Source organism: Pelobates fuscus, chromosome 2 (assembly GCF_036172605.1).
Source record: "Pelobates fuscus isolate aPelFus1 chromosome 2, aPelFus1.pri, whole genome shotgun sequence".
NCBI classification, from domain to species: Eukaryota; Metazoa; Chordata; class Amphibia; order Anura; family Pelobatidae; genus Pelobates; species Pelobates fuscus.
In genome coordinates this window covers 342,603,687-342,616,167 of record NC_086318.1, presented here as the reverse complement: position 1 = coordinate 342,616,167, position 12,481 = coordinate 342,603,687, and the positions used below count along the sequence as shown (strand labels likewise).

At 42.2% G+C, this 12,481-nt stretch overlaps 1 protein-coding gene across 1 annotated transcript in view; it reads right to left on the bottom strand.

Moving 5' to 3' along the window:
• GRM1 (glutamate metabotropic receptor 1) overlaps positions 1–12,481 on the bottom strand; it is a 423,450-nt gene that overhangs the window by 69,709 nt on the left and 341,260 nt on the right. The gene's annotated exons all lie outside the window — the stretch shown is intronic.

Below are 12,481 nucleotides of genomic sequence, written 5' to 3'. Positions count from 1 at the left end.
GAACTGGCCTTACATGACTTCCAGGCAACCTGGAATGCATTCCTTTTTGGGTAGGTACATCCCTTTGGACAACACCAGTTACACAATTACATCATTTACCCAACCACTTAATCCCCTCCCACCAGCGTTCCACTTCTCGGTGCACCGGAGTTGAGGGGTATGTATCTCCCCATTAACTCTGCTTGATCATGTCTCCATGTTATACAACATTATAGGAGCATTCAGTTTGTTTCCATGGTGATATTTATTTGTATTAGCAAAGCAATACAATAGTTCGGGTTCTCTAGAAATGGACTCTAGAAATTAGCAAACAGAATTACAGCTACCAGTCTTGTATCTACAACAGGCATTGAATTCCAAAGTCCTTTTGGTAATCTATCTGATTTGTGGCATTGGTGCATGATACTTTAAAAAGGTGTCAGAGTTCATTTAACCCCTTAAGGACACATGACATGTGTGACACGTCATGATTCCCTTTTATTCCAGAAGTTTGGTCCTTAAGGGGTTAAAATAGGGTAGTAAAATGTGATAACTGCTATTGAAAGTATAAAACACTCCTTTGACCTTAAACAAAATTCTATGCTAACATGGGAGAGGGAATTGGGGATGCAGTGGGATTTTAAAGAATGGCCAGAAATATGAATGTCTCTTAAAGGGATAACTCAATGTTCAAGTCATATAGAAAATCATTCTAAAATAATGTATCGGTGGCATATAGCACCCTCACACTTACACAGCATGACTACAAATCTTTCAGATAGATGTTGGAGAGGATGTGGTGCTATGGGAACTCTCATTCATATATGGTGGCAATGTACAAAACTTTGGGACTTTTGGAAGGAAATACATAGACTTCTCAAACAGATAGAACCAACCTTAGTTGAATTTCTACCAGAATTGGGATTATTTAAACAATTACCTGACACTGTAGGTAAGGTAATTTTTTTTTTTTTTTAAAAGGTCATGTTCCAGTTAACGCATCAACAGTTATACCATGCTATTGGAAGTCTACAACTGTTCTATTTATTAAAGAAGTCATAAATATAATACTTGATAATAAAAGATACGAAAAGGCACTAAGACAACATTTCCCACACTCTGAAGCATTAAAACTTTAATGGTATACTTGGGAAACTGAAGTGAAAAAAAGGCTTCATAAATGATTACCACACACCCAGTAGAGATGATATTGTAAGGCAAGCATGTCAAACATGCGGCCCACAATTTACATCTTTGCGGCCAAACGAGCCGCGAGTATATGCTTAGTGTTCCAAGCAGAGTAGGCACCTGCTTTCTCCACATTGCAGGTGCCTTCTCTGCTAACATTTGCCCGGCCGGGGAGGAGAGGAAGGTGGATGCAGCCAGCGAGGGTGCTCAGCATTCCTGATCGTCACTGCTCCCTCGCGCCCTCTGTAGTGATGCCGGGCGCCAGAATATGACGTCATATTCCGGCACCAGGCATCACTAAACTGCGTGCGAGGGAGCAGTAAGGCTGAGCTCCAGATAGAAGATAAATACAATAATGTGAGTGTGTGCAAGAATGTGTAAATGTGTGAGTGTGTTTCTGTCAGTGTGTGTGTGTCTGTCAGAATGTGTATGTGTTTGTGTCTGTCAGAGTGTGTGTGTGTGTGTCTGTATGTCAGTGTGTGTGTTTGTGTGTTTGTGTCTGTCAGAGTGTGTGTGTGTGTCTGTCAGTGAGTGTGTGTCGGTCTGTGTGTCAGTGAGTGTGTGTTCACCTGTCAGTGTGTGTGTTTGTCAGTAAGTATGTATTTGTCTGTCTGTGTGTGTCAGTGAGTGTATGTGTGTGTGTCTGTGAGTGTCTGTCAGTGTGTGTGTGTCAGTGAGTTTGTGCCTGTGTGTCAGTAAGTGTGTGTGTCGGTCAGTGTTGCGAAGGCCGCGGCTGGACGGTGGAGGACCTGAAGGTGCACGGAGGCACGCAACGCCACGTCACATTCCGTCACATTGACGTGCTCCACCTTGACAGGGTTTCATGAAGTAGCGGGATGATCCTCTTTGGCACAGGGTGCGGACGGCGCCATTTGGGGTATAACAGAGGTCGGACTCTGAAGTCGCACACTGGCAGCGGCAATGTGAGTAGAGTATGCTTGTTAGCTAGAGAGGGGTGCTGGGATTTAGTATATATTGGGGGGACGGGGACTGGGATTTAGTAGAGGGGGGTTTAGTAGAGGGTGGTTCTGTGGTTTAGTAGAGGGGGGTGCTGTTTTTTTTTTTATACTGTACTTTTAAAAATAAACCTATGTTTCTATGAAAATGTAAGTATTTTTTTTTTTTACTGCCCAAATAAACTACAACCTTGTTTATTTGGCCCTTGCTAGACTTTGAGTTTGACATGCTTGGTCTACAGGTTGCATTTATGTTATAAAAGGGCATACAGTTGTTTGTGATATCGATTCACCTTGTTCTCAGTAAAGTCAGCCAGTATATAGCTGGCATTTTGTATAAATATATCCTTTATTATTGTTAACATTTCATGTTTTGGAATGTTTTTTTTCTGTAGTGCTGTGAGAAGGAAAACCCATTTCACCTTCTGTCTCTCTGTCTATCATGAAACATTGGCTAGCGGTTCATCAGATTTTTATAAGAAGACAGGGGACTTGTGGCCCTGGATTTGCAGTCCCGTTGATGAGTAGATATTATTAATGATTAAGCACTCCTTAGCAGTCTAAAACTGCTTCTCATATTCTGGCAGATACACAAAACAGTGCCAATATTTTGGAAAAAAAAACCTTAGACATGTCTTGTCACAGACAAACACGCATACAGATAGAAATACAGACAAATACATATTTGGTTCTAATCATGGTTGCTTCCTTTAAGTGCACACATGCCCCTGGCTTCCTGAGATTGATAGGAGCAAATTATGGCAGCAGTCATTACAGTATAAGGATACACACAATAGCATAAATGCACAATTGGAAATTGTATAATGGCAGAGGTCTGACGGATTCAATGAGGAGACCAAGCAAATATCATTTCCATTTTCCATACTCAAATACATTTGATGGAGTGAGCTTGTATATGAAATCACATTCATGTCTTAAATGCTGCATGAACAACAAAGGGAATGGGATATTTGGCACAGAGGAAAAAAAAAACATAAATTTTACTTACCGTAAATTTCTTTTTCCTGAAGATTAGAGGCAGTGCTTATACCACAGGGGATTTCCAATCTGGAGGGAAAAAACAGGCAGGCAAATCTCCAAACATTTAAACCCTCCCCTAATTACCTCCTTTCCAATAAGTAGCAGCTCCTCCTGATCATACCCAGAAAATACATAAGCCAAATAGCTGCAAAATTACTGAGTTTATTAGAAAAAGGGGCGGGAATTGTAGCACTGCCTCTAATCTTCAGGAAAAAGAAATTTACGGTAAGTAAAATTTATGTTTTTCCCTTCAGATTAGAGGCAGTGCTTATACCACAGGGATATAATAAAGCAGATCCTGAGGGCGGGTTTCATTTCACTACTGCTTGAAGCACCTTGCGCCCAAAAGCTGCATCCTCCGAGGCCAGTATGTCCAACTTGTAGTGTCTTGAGAACGTATGGAGAGAGGACCAAGTAGCAGCTGAACAAATCTGAGAAGGAGAAGCAGCTGCTCGCAGAGCCCATGACGTAGAAACGGCTCTAGTAGAATGGGCCTTTATAGGGCCTGCAATTTCCATGCCACTCTTGGAATAAGCCAACAGAATACAATCCTTCAGCCATCTAGCTAGAGAACTCTTCGAAACCTTCATGCCTTTTCTTGTGCCCTTGAACAAGACAAAAAGACTGTTATCCTTCCGGAAGGATTCCGTAGCTTTTAGATATTGCAAAAGACATCTCTTTACGTCTAGGCAGTGAAATTTACTTTCCAAGGCATTAGACGGATTCTGACAAAAGGTCGGCAAAACCACTTCTTGGTTGACATTCGAAACAGATAAAACTTTAGGGATGAATGAAGGATCGAGCTTTATAACCACCTTGTCCTGATGAAAAACCAAAAAAGGAAAATTCGCCCGAAGAGCTTGGATCTCACATACTCTTTTAGCTGATGTAATAGCCACCAAAAAAACAGTTTTTAACGAAATAATCTTCAGGGAAGCTTCCTCCAATGGTTCAAAGGGCGGCTCACAAAGCGCGGAAAGGACCAAGTTTAGATCCCAGGGAGGACAGGTTTCCCTAACATAGGGCACCAAACGTGTCAGAGCTCTGAAGAACCTTGAAATCAGAATATTTGAGGCTAAGCATCTGAGGGAGAAGAAACTGATAGCAGAAACTTGTAATTTCAATGAAGCAGGTTTAAGACCTTTTGCAAATCCCATCTGAAGGAAACTTAGAATCTTCTGGATGGACGCAGAAACAGGGTTGACTTTAAACCTACAACACCACTGACAAAATATCTTCCAAATTCTAGCGTAGATCCTTGAAGTAGATTCCTTGTTAGTTGCCAACAAGATTTTTATAACTTCAGGATCCAGACCTTTACTCTCTAAAATCTGGAGTTCAGAAACCAGGCCGTCAATTGGAATCTCCGAAGGGTCGGAAGAGGCACCATGGCGTCCTCTAGTATTTCTCCCGAAAGAGGAAGCTTCCAAAAAGTTCAGAAGAACCGAGAACCAACTTCTTCTTGGCCACCATGGAAGGATTAGGATAATCCTTACATTTTCCAGCCTTACTTTTTGAAGTATTCTGGGAATAAGAACTACTGGCGGGAAGATATATGCCAGGTTGAACTTCCATGGTACTGACAGGGCATCTATGATATCCGGCTTGTCTGCTGGATTTAGGGATGCAAAACGTCTTGTCTTCCTGTTTATTCTGGAGGCCATCAGGTCTATCTCCGGAACACCGAAGCGGTCTGTAATGAACTTGAAAATTCTGCATGACAGGGACCAATCTGCTTGTTTCAAATGATGCCTGCTCAGGGCATCTGCCACCACATTGAATTTTCCTAAAATGTGAACTGCTGAGATTGACATAAGGTGCACTTCTGACAACAGCATGATCATTGAACAAAGACTTTCTAATTTTGTTGATCTTGTACCTCCTTGTTTGTTCAAATATGCCACTGTCGTTCGATTGTCTGAACGAATTTGAATATGTTGATCTTTGATGAGAAACTGAAATGCCAAGAGCGCCATCCATACGGCCTTTAATTCCCTGAAGTTCGAGGAATTTCTCATATCCTTCTCTTGCCAGCACCCCTGCTTCTTTATGTCTCCCAGATGGGCCCCCCAGCCCAGCGCAGAGGCGTCTGTTGTTATTATAGTGAAGGACTTCATCCGGAATGAAAGACCCGCGTGCAGGAATCGAGAAGAGGTCCACCACTGCAGACTTCTCAAAGTTAGATTGTTGAACCTCATAAGCCCCTCTAGGCCGAGTTCCTGTCGATTCCAGACTTGCAGAATGTTTCTTTGTAGAGGTCTCATTCTGGCTTTTGCCCAACCGACTGCCGGGATTGAGGCTGTAAACAGACCCAGTAAGCACATGGCTTCTCTGATCGAAAACACACCTTTTTCTCTGAGATTCCGGATTAAACGCTTGATCTTTAGTTTCTTCTCTTCTGGCAGGAATAACTTCATAGCGATAGAATCCAAAATTAGACCCAAGAACTGGATCCTTTGAACTGGCACTAGTTCCGATTTGTTGAAATTTATTAGCCAGCCCTGATTTTCCAGCGATTTTATAGCTGTCCCCAGGTCTAACTGTAGCTGATCTTGGGACTCTGCAATCAACAGCCAGTCGTCCAAATACGGAATGACAGCGATGCCCATACCTCTTAGAAAAGCTGAAACGACTACTAGAAGCTTTGTGAATACCCTGGGCGCTGATGACAGGCCGAAAGGCAGTGCTCTGAATTGGTAATGTTTGGTTACCGATTGGCAGCTCACCGCAAACCTTAGAAGACTTTTGCTGGATTCTGCTATGGGTACATGAAGATAGGCATCTTTTAAATCCAGGGACGCAAACCAACTTTTTGGATGAATAAGCAGAGTAGCTGATTTTACTGTTTCCCTGAGGAATTTCTTTTTGATAATCCGCCTGTTTACGGCTTTTAGGTCTAAAATGGGTCTGAACGATCCATCTGGTTTTGGCACCAAGAAAAGTCTTGAATAGGTGCCCTGATGTCTTTCCTTTAGAGGAACTTCTTCCACCACTCTTTTTTGTAACAGAGTTGATACTTCTCGCATCAGAGAGAGTTCCATATCTAGAGAATGAACCTCGGAACATAGAAACATTTTCTTTGGGGTTTGTGATAATTCTAGAGCGTATCCGTGCTTTATCACTGCGAGGACCCAGCGATCTGATGTTGTCTTTTTCCAGTGATCTAGGAAGTGACTCAACCTTCCTCCCACAGGCCTGGCGTCATAATTTTTTATTTCTCTTGTCTGTAAATCTTTCCTTCTTCCTATAATCAAAGGCTCTTTTATGTTGACCCCTGAAATAGGTTCTACGAAAGGAACTTCTAAATGAGGGAAGCGTCTCCGATTTCCGGCTTCTAAACTGCTTCCTATATGACTCTGGTAAAGCTTTCCTTCCTTCCTTCATCTGTTTTAACAACTCATCCAATTTCGAGCCGAACAGTCTTCCTGGTTCAAAAGCTAGTTCACACAGTGAATTTTTAGATGCCGCATCTGCTGACCAATTTCTAAGCCAAAGCGCTCTTCTGGCGACTGTTGAAATACCTATATTCTTGGCCGATAATTTCAGGCTTTCTGCAGAAGCATCTACTAAAAAATCAGCTGCCATCTTGATATTTTTTAATAGTTTTACCGGGTCTTCCTTTGCTTCTCCCGTATATACCTTTTCTAGTTCTTCCAACCAAAGTTTTTGGGCCTTGGCAACGGATGCCCCCGCAATCAAAGCTTTAGCTTGGGCTGCAGAAGAGATGAACAACTTTTTTAAGGAGGAGTCCATGCGTTTTTTCATGACATCCTTCAGCCCGCTTGAGTCTCCAATCGGTAATGTAGTCTTCTTACCTATTTGAGCAATAGGAACGTCCACTACAGGGACTGTATCCAGCTTACAGTCTTGTTCCGATTCTATGGAAAAGAGAGTTTTAAAATGTTTAGAAATAAACGGCTTGTGACTAGGGAATTTCCATTCTTTTAAAATCAATTCCTTAATCTGTGGGTGAAAAGGAAACACTTTGGACTTTTTCCCTGTTTCCTCAATTTCAAAAATGCACTGCACTTCTTTAATCAATTTCCCAATGGCTTCTTCTGGGAATGCAAATTCCTCATCTGATGAGTCACTACCTGAATTTTCGCCATACTCAGAACCACTAGTTCCTGAACTAGTATCGGAAACTTCCCAAGATCTCAGTCTTTTCTTAGCATGTTTTACAATCTGTGAATCCTGGGCAACCGAAGCCTGGACTGACTGTAATGCTGCCGACTGCATATCCACAAATGTTTGCTGCATACTTTGTTGCAACCAGCTGAGAAAAGTGGACATTTCTGTTCTTTTTGCTTCCTCTGAAGCTTCTTTTGAACACAATGAGCAAAGTTTCTTTTTACAACCATCTGGCATAGGTTGGCCACACACAGAGCACATTAAATGCTTGGTTTTAGATGTACATTTCCCCTTCTCAGCAACTTTATCCAAATTTTCCGGATTAGACATACTGGGAACAGAAAACAGGAAAGGGAAAATAATCAAAATTTTCTCCTTAAAGATTCAGGCTAAAACCATTTAAAATAAAAACTTAATCAGTCTTGCCTTAAATGGCCTGAGAGTGTGTTGGAGGGCAGGTGAGAAACACACTTTGCAACCGTTCTGAGAGCTCCTGGCAAACAGAGGTTGCTGCTGGTAAATGCTCCTTTTAAGTCCTGTAACCAAACCAAAACGCCAAGTTCAAATTTGGCGCCTGAATCAAGGTTCGCATTGCGCATGTGCATAGCGCTCTGCGACTCCCTGGTGGAACGCAACGCAACCTGTGCGTGCGTTCCACCGACAGGACCTCCCAGCCGACGCACGCCTGCGTCCTTCGTCAGACCGGCACCTGGCACGGCAAGAGACGGCATCATAAAATTTCAGGGACCACGCCGTCCGGCGTGTGAAACGCTACTTACCCGGACATCAAGGAAGCAGAGCCTCCCGAGCCTCAGCCCTTCTCACCTGCTTCCTGGAGAACCTCCTGTCTAACCTCCCCTGCCGAAGGCAGGCAAAGAACTGGGTATGATCAGGAGGAGCTGCTACTTATTGGAAAGGAGGTAATTAGGGGAGGGTTTAAATGTTTGGAGATTTGCCTGCCTGTTTTTTCCCTCCAGATTGGAAATCCCCTGTGGTATAAGCACTGCCTCTAATCTGAAGGGAAAAAATCTTCTGTCCCTCATTAACGGATGAGCAAGTCAGGAGCAAGAACGCTGAGCTCCCTCGCTGGCTGCATCCACCTTTCTCTCCTCCCCGGCCAGGCAAATGTTAGCAGAGTAGGCACCTGCAATGTGGAGAAAGCAGGTGCCTACTCTGCTTGGAACACTAAGCATGTACTTGCGGTTCGTTTGGCCGCAAAGATCTCAATTGTGGGCCGCATGTTTGACATGCTTGCCTTACAATATCATCTCTACTGGGTGTGTGGTAATCATTTATGAAGCCTTTTTTTCACTTCAGTTTCCCAAGTATACCATTAAAGTTTTAATGCTTCAGAGTGTGGGAAATGTTGTCTTAGTGCCTTTTCGTATCTTTTATTATCAAGTATTATATTTATGACTTCTTTAATAAATAGAACAGTTGTAGACTTCCAATAGCATGGTATAACTGATACATAAATGTGTGTCCTAAAAGTTTTTTGTAAACCTTAGCGTCTTTCAAGAGGGAAATAGTTGGGATTAGGTATGAAACTAGATTGTCCCCTGTAAATGAGCTAAATGTTTAATGTCATTAAACATTGTTTTAATGCAAAATCCACAACCAGTTATTATTATATATTATTAGGCATTAGGTATTGTCCAAAGCAATTAAAATCAAAAAGAAACTATAATAAAAGGTTATCAGATGATCCATCATTTTACAGTACTAGGCTGAATTCTTCAGGATTTTAAGGATTTATGAAGAAGTGCTTATCAGCAAGATGTTTAGCCAATTCATCTAGAAAGTTCAAACGTAAACAGCATAAATTGGCCAGATGGCAATAACTTTCTTATATTTGACTTGTGCGCATTATTATCTTTCAAATACCTAAAATGTTTACTAAATCCCATAACATCTGGAGTATGAGCAACTGAATTCTCTGCTAGAGATTTCATCTGCTGAAGCCACTTCTGGGGACATTGAAATTATGACATCTTGTGAGTCTTGATTTTTTTTTTTCCTTCTTACGTCTGTTTAAATATTTATTGTGGCTTGATAATTAACCAATGTCTTAAAGAAAAAAAATGTCATAAATAAAATAAAATAGTTATAATCAGATGAACAGATTTCATTAGTTGCTGCTCGCACTATATGCATATGTACCCTTCACATATACACCAAAAACAAACTTAAAACAATTACATTTTGGACCACTTTAAATCTCTCAAATGTATGTAAACCAAATATAGTGCCAAAACAAATTAAGGAACTCTTTGTTAGAAGTGCAATAATACTTTCAATAATGTAAACAGTTCAGATGCTTAAGTGCATAAACCTTTTTAAAGTGCAAAAAGTGCTTATCACATGACTCAAACTAGCATAGCATAATATCATACAATAACATCCTTGTGCAAAAAGCACAAAAAGGTCTTAATAAATGCAACTGCAAATACTAAGAAACAGCAAATTAAACCTCTCAATATTGCATGTGCATAACAATCAAGCAATATGCAAAAACTGCAAGATGATGTGGGAAACAAACTTATGAATGCAATATTTATAATATATATTACATAATACCATTTAAGTCCTATTAATAGGCAAATATACCTCAAAAAGATAAAAGGGCATACAATAGTGCAGATACTATGGACAATACAATATGAAGAAAATGAAAACGATAAAGGCTTTTAGTGTGCCCACTCACACTTAATAGAGCCCAAAAAATGGCTCTGAGATGAAAGTGTTAGAGTTTATTCTGGGTAACTCTGATAACCACAACAGGTGCATTCAGATATAATTAAAACAATATTAAAAGAAAAAAGGAGGATCAAATACACTGAAGTGCCCTCTGACAATATTAATAGTAGTACAACAAAAGTGAAAGTTTCATCAGTGTAGTTACTCTCTGCCATATTACTATCCACTACATCTCCCCTCAGTTCCTACCTCCAATGTAACTCTCCCCCAGCTACATCTATCTTCAGTACATCTTCCTCAGCAACATTCATCTAAACTACCACTCAATAGGGGCGTGGCCAACTGCCGACCGGAGCAGCCGCATGTAACGCTCGCTCCGTGTACCACCGAGCCTGAAGCATCGATTAGCCGTCTGGCGAGCAAAACCAAACTATCCCCCGGGAGCGGACACTGCTGCGGACACTCATGGCACCATCAAAACAAACAAAACTCACCGTTCCGGTGCGGCAAACAGGAAAAAGCAAATCCAAGATGGCGGCGGGTCCGCGCCACAATCACCGTGCTCAGAGGGATTACCTGATCCAGAAGACTGCACCATCACTCCAGAAGACGCCCCAGTGACTAATAAAAGCCTGCCCGCCATGATGCAGGACCTGAAAGGGTCCCTGAGAGCGGATCTCCGCCAAATAGCGGCAGACCTGCGCAGTGACATCCAGGAACTGGGGGGACGAACAAATCAACTAGAGGCTAAAACTGATGAATTATGCCTAGCACACAACGACATTGTAGATAAACTACAGAAAATGGAAGAAGAACAGACCACTATGCGCCTTAAACTCGCAGACATGGAGGATAGGGCGAGACGAAATAACCTGCGCTTCAGGGGAGTAGCTGACACCATTCCACAAGAGGCCCTGGTGCACTATATACAAACCATGTGCGCGGCTCTAGTTCCCCACCTGAAAGAGGGAGCCTGGATGCTTGACAGGGTACACCGCCTTCCGCGGCCCGCCAGGTTTACGGCTGACACTCCCAAAGACATTGTAGCCCGATTTCATTACTATGGCTCCAAAGAAGAACTCCTTAAAGCAACAAGAAAACTCACAAATCTGCCAGAACCATATCAGGGGATTAGTGTGTACGCTGACCTCTCGGCAACCACCATGGCGCGCAGACGGGAATTTGTTGATGTTACTAAAACACTTCAGAACCACAACATACCATACAGATGGGGATACCCGACAAAGCTTCTTATATGGCATGGAGGGAAATCGGTGGTAGTCCTGGAACCTGAAGTGGGACTGGCCAAGCTAAAAGAATGGGGCCTACATCACGCCATGGGACAATCACCTACACAAAAGCCACTGCCAAAAAGGATGAGGCCTGAATGGACTCTTGCAGGCTCCCCGTCGAAATTGAATACCACAACTTCCACGGACTGATGCATATCTTTGGTTACGCACGTCTTCAAAGATCACTTGAGTATCACAATGCTTTTATTGTTGCTAGACTGTTAAATACTAATTCCTTGTTTCTATTATAACGTAGCTATTAGGTCTTTAATGACTCAATAACTGTTAGAGGTGTTGTATTGGATAGGGTCCCCGGGGAACCTGTTAAACCGAAGGGGCACCTGTGACCCTCAGGAGCCACGTTTTCAAGGCCCAACAAACTAATTCAGGGGTATACCCACAAACTACTGGTCGCATAAGCTCTGCCCGCCTCTGGCCTCACCATAGTTGGAAAGGCCGCAAGCATAGGTGACTCAACTTAAAGCCCCTTTGGGCCTGATCTAGATGGAGGTTTCCAGTTTATGGTTAGGGCGGGCACTCATACTGAACCGAATAGCAATCGAGGGGCCTATATAGTAATATATAATAAAATAACTATATGAGTCACTTAATAAAGAGGATCTTCCCCAGAGTACATCTCCTGGCACACTTGGGTCCTCACGACAAGAGCCCATCAAAGAACACCGACTAAGTACCCCACGAATAACGGGGTCTCCAGACTCAGATGCCTCTCGATACAGACTACCATACCCCAGGGTCTTCTATGTCATTGCCACCAACCACTCTATTGCTTTTCAGCATAGGAATAGGGTATAATGCATATCTGGTTACAATGCGTGTTTTTATATCTGGTATATGGTTGAATATCGCCATTTTTAAAGTCCAGACAACTCGAACGGTTAATGATGGCGTATAACGGTGGAATAATCACCACCCCACCCAGACCAGATAATGTGTAGTGTGTTTAGACACGCACACCCTGGTCTCTTTCTTTGCACTAACTGCAAAGGAGTTATGTACATATATTATTGTTTTTATTGTTCATATTGTTTATTATGTTTAGTATGTTTATCTTTTTCTCATATGCTAAACCGTACTATGCACCGATTGGTTGATAATAGCTGTGCGAATATGTACTCGGAGGCAAAATATACTTACAACAGACAGGTGTCCAGCAGTCACCTTCAGTTCCACACC